This window comes from Bos indicus, chromosome 6 (assembly GCF_029378745.1).
Source record: "Bos indicus isolate NIAB-ARS_2022 breed Sahiwal x Tharparkar chromosome 6, NIAB-ARS_B.indTharparkar_mat_pri_1.0, whole genome shotgun sequence".
Taxonomy (NCBI): Eukaryota; Metazoa; Chordata; class Mammalia; order Artiodactyla; family Bovidae; genus Bos; species Bos indicus.
The window spans coordinates 115,287,384-115,291,725 of NC_091765.1; positions in this window are offsets into that span (position 1 = coordinate 115,287,384).

The window sequence follows — 4,342 nt, forward strand, 5'->3', positions numbered from 1 at the left end:
TGCGATGAGAGGCTCTGTGTGCGCGGGCCGGCGTGGCTGCTGGAGGAGAGAGGCCTGCCTGTCCTGCCCGCCTCCGGGGTCCCTCGCATGGGCTCCTCTGTCCCCCAGGCGGCCATCCCAGGGCGGCTCTGCCAACCCTTCTGTGCGCAGCCCATTCCCGGAAAGGGAGGCCTTGAAGCCAGAGGGGCCTCGACGTTATAGACGGAAAGCCGAGGTTCAGCAGGGGGCGTGATGCCCCAAGGCCACACGGAGAGGGTGATGCCGGGCTGGGACTTGAGGCTGAGGGTCCTGCGGTTGACGGCTGTGTGTCTGGGAGGATGTGGATGCAGGTGGGAGGTGGGGGGAAGCTGGGGGGAGCCTGGTTGGGGAGTGGGAATTGGCTGAGCCCCCAGCAGGTGACAAGGTCATCATAGTCTCTAGGGCAGGTGAGCCGGCAAGAAGCATGGCCCAGCAGTCACCCTCAGAAGCGCCTGACTCCAGGAGGAAGGGTCTCCCTCCTCAGCCCCCTCCTCATCCTGTGATGAAAGCATCTCAGGGCCCCTCAGGGCCCCCTCTTGGTCCACCTCTGAAGTTCGGTGCGTCTGTCCGTCCTGGGATCTGTCGGATGGGGAGTGAGGAAGCCTAACAGAGGAGGCCCCTAGAGAGGGTGTGCTAGTCATCTAGGGCTGCATAGCAAAGCCCCGCAGACCACGCGCATTCGTCCCCTGGTCTTGGAGGCTGGGAGGCCGAGTCAGGGTGTCTGCAGGCTCCTTCTGCTCCAGGCCTGTGTCCTAGACGGCCGTCCTGACCCCCTGTCTTCCCATCCTGCTCCCTCCACGCCTGTCTCTCTATCCCAGTGTCCTCTGTTTATATAAGTCTTATTGGATGGGGGCCCACCCTGAGGGCCCCATTTGATTTGATCACCGCGGTCTCCAAATACAGTCGCGTTCGCGGGTACTGGAGCTTAGGACTCCAACATATAAATTCTGGGGAGTGGGGGGTGGCGGGGTTGGGGGGACACAATTCAACCCCTAAGAGGAGGACCGGCCACAGCTCGATGGTTTCCTTGCTGGCTCCTGGCTGTGTTCTTAGAGGTCCCTTGCATCCCTAGTCCAGGCCTGGGCAGGGTTGACCCATACAGAAGTGGGGGTGTATCTTGCCAGAGCAGTGGCTTCACTTCATGAATATCAGCCTGCCCCCCACCCCGCTGCCCTTGCCCATCAGCATTGTGGGAGCGCGTCCTGCCAACCTGGACCAAAGCCGACAGAAGGGGGCATGCTTCTGGTGCAGGGCGGTGTGTGGCGGGGTGCAGGAGGGGGCGCGGGCCTCCTCCCGTCACACAGTCTGGGCCCCACGCAGCGCTTCGTGGTTTGCAGCCAAGGCACGTGTGTGCGTCCTGGGGGTGATCCGGAGCTCTGGTCAAACACCACGGCTCGTGGAGTCCCTCTGCCCCACATTCACCCCTGTGCCAGCAGTCCCGAAGAGCAGCGTGTATTTGGTCCCACTGTGTACCGGGCACCCCATCCTTGCTGCACAGATATGGGTGCCACCCAGAGAGCTTTTGTGATGAGTTCAGGACCTTGTGGTGTATGGGTGGTGTCAGCTGAGTCCCTCCTGCAGGACCCCGTGTGGGGTTCCTGCTCGCCCCACGTCTCTCACCGGCTCCACTGGTCACGGCCAACTCCCGGGTCGGTCTGAGAGGCGGAGACAGCTCTGCCTGGAGCCCATTTCACGCTTCAGGCACTGGAGGTGAGGACAAGGGCAGGGAGACTGACCTCTGAGAGACGCCCCAGCCCCCAACTGGTGCCTACACTGTCTGCGGACAGCAGAGACCCCACAGTGGCTCCTCTGTCCTTTCAGAGAGCCCAGGAGTCCTCGGCCTCGCCCTGAGCCAGGTTCCCTCCCGTCGTTTCAAGTCTCCTGGTTTCTAATGTGGGAAACGGTGTTTGGAAAATGTCAGCTCTGCAGCCGAGTGCTCACTGCCCTCTTCTCCACGATGGGGATGGGGGATGGGGGCGGGATCACAGCTTCCAGACCCTGAAGAGGACAGAGCTGGAAACAGGGTTCCTTTGTAGGGGGAGCATGGATGGGTTCATGTGCTTGGCTCCAATCCAAGTTCAGGATTACTTGGCCCCCCGTGCTACCCCGAGAACCCTTGGTTTCCACAGCGATGGGAGAGATCAAGTCTGTATTTGTTATAATCAATCATGTGCTTTATTCCAAATGCATACACACTAACCTCAGACAACACCGCCGCTCCACTGGCCATGTGATGACGGAAAACAGTTTGAGATTTTCCTTCTTTTTCTGTTGCTTTTGTGCTGGGAAATAACCTGTTAAGATACAAGGTCAGATTATTAGCTTTTACTCATCCTGAGGCCATGCAGCTGAGGGCCAGCAGAGACTGGCAGGCAGATTCTGAAACGGCGGGAGACTGGTCTGCTGGAGACTCAGCCAAGGATGTGGAGGGTGGGGCTGAGGGCGGCGTGGCTCAGAGACTCAAGGAGGCAGGCAAAGTATCTGGAACTTAAAGCCATGATTCGTGAGCCAAAATACAACTTTAAGCTGAACTGAGAGAGATCAGGAGCCTTGGTTGTGAATTAGTGTCTGGAAAGGCCAAGGACAAATATATCACCGAGAGAAAGCCGCAGGGAAAAGGGATGTTGAGGACAGACCCAGCAGCCCCGTGCGCAAATACTAGGGGAGAAAACCAAGGAGTAGAGAAAAAATGGAGCGAACGATGGATTCGTGACGGCAGATTGAAGGAGCTCGTAGGTTCAAGGCAAGACTGGTGGAGAAAACACGCCAGATATAGTCAGATGAAGTCTGAATTCTCAGGGAAAAGTGAAAGTCTTGCAAGCTTCTATAGAGGAAAAAAAAAGTCTTAAAAGGCGGGGACTTCCTCTGGTGGTCCAGTGGTTACGATTCTGTGCCCCCAGTGCAGGGGGCTTGGATGCAACTCCTGGTCAGGGAATTAGATCCTGCATGCTGAAACGTAGACCCCACACGTGGCAGCAAAGGTCCCACATGCTACAGCTAAGATCCAGCGAAGCCGTATTAAAAAAAAAAGAACGGTGCCGCTATATAAATTAAAAAAAAAGAAAAGGCATCAGATTGCCCTTGGGCTTCTCATCCGTCACTCTGAGACACTAGAAGACGGTGGGCCAGTGTCTGCAGAGAGCTCAACGGCGAGGACTCCGCTCGGCACTCCCACCCGGGTTGTTGTTCAGTCGCTCAGTCGTGTCAGACTCTTTGCGACCCCATGAACTGCGGCACGTCAGGCCTCCCTGTCCTTCACCATCTCCCAGAGTGTGCTCAAAGTAATGTCCATTGAATCGGTGATGCCATCCAACCATCTCAGCCTCTGTCGTCCCCTTCTCCTCCTGCTGTAAACCTCTCCCAGCATCAGGGTCTTTTCCAATGAGTCAATTCTTCACATCAGGTGGCCAAAGTATTAGAATTTCAGCTTCAGCATCAGTCCTTCCAATGAACACCCAGGACTGATCTCCTTTAGGATGGACTGGTTGGATCTCCTTGCAGTCCAGGGGACTCTCAAGAGTCTTCTCCAACACCACAGTTCAAAAGCATCAGTTCTTGGGCACTCAGCCTTCTTTATGGTCCAACTCTCACATCCATACATGACTACTGGAAAAACCAAAGCTTTGACTCTATGGACCTTTGTCAGCAAAGTGATGTCTGTGCTTTTTAATACTCTGTCTGGGTTTGCCATCGCTTTTCTTCCAAGGAGAAAGCTTCTTTAGTTCATGGCTGCAGTGATTTTGGAGCCCAAGAAAATAAAGTCTGTCACTGTTTCCATTTTTCACCCATCCATTTGCCATGAAGTGATGGGACCAGATGCCATGATCTTCATTTTTTGAATGTTGAGTTTTAAGCCAGCTTTTTCACTCTCCTCTTTCATTTTCACCAAGAGGCTCTTTGGTTTCTGTTCACTTTTTGCCCTTAGGATGGTATCTGCATGTCTGAGGTTGTTGATATTTCCCCCACAATGAATAATTGTACTCAGTCATGTCCCACTCTTTGTGCCATGATGCGACATGGATACTTGTAATCAATGATCATAATAATAGTGATGCCCACAGAAAGCTTTCCCTGTGCTGTGATGCTCAAACAGCCTTATGTGTACGAGCTTAATTCGTCACCTCTCACTGATGAGTATTAGAATCATCCCTGTTTTATAGGCCCAGAGAGGTTAAGTAACTTACCCACAGGCACGCAGCCAGGGCTTGGGATGAGCCTGTGCTATTTGCCCGTCTTACATTCTCTGCAGATAGAAGTCATGGGTCACAGAGGAGAGCTTCCCCGATCTGGAGAGGATCAAGGGAACACATCACCCACTTGAGAC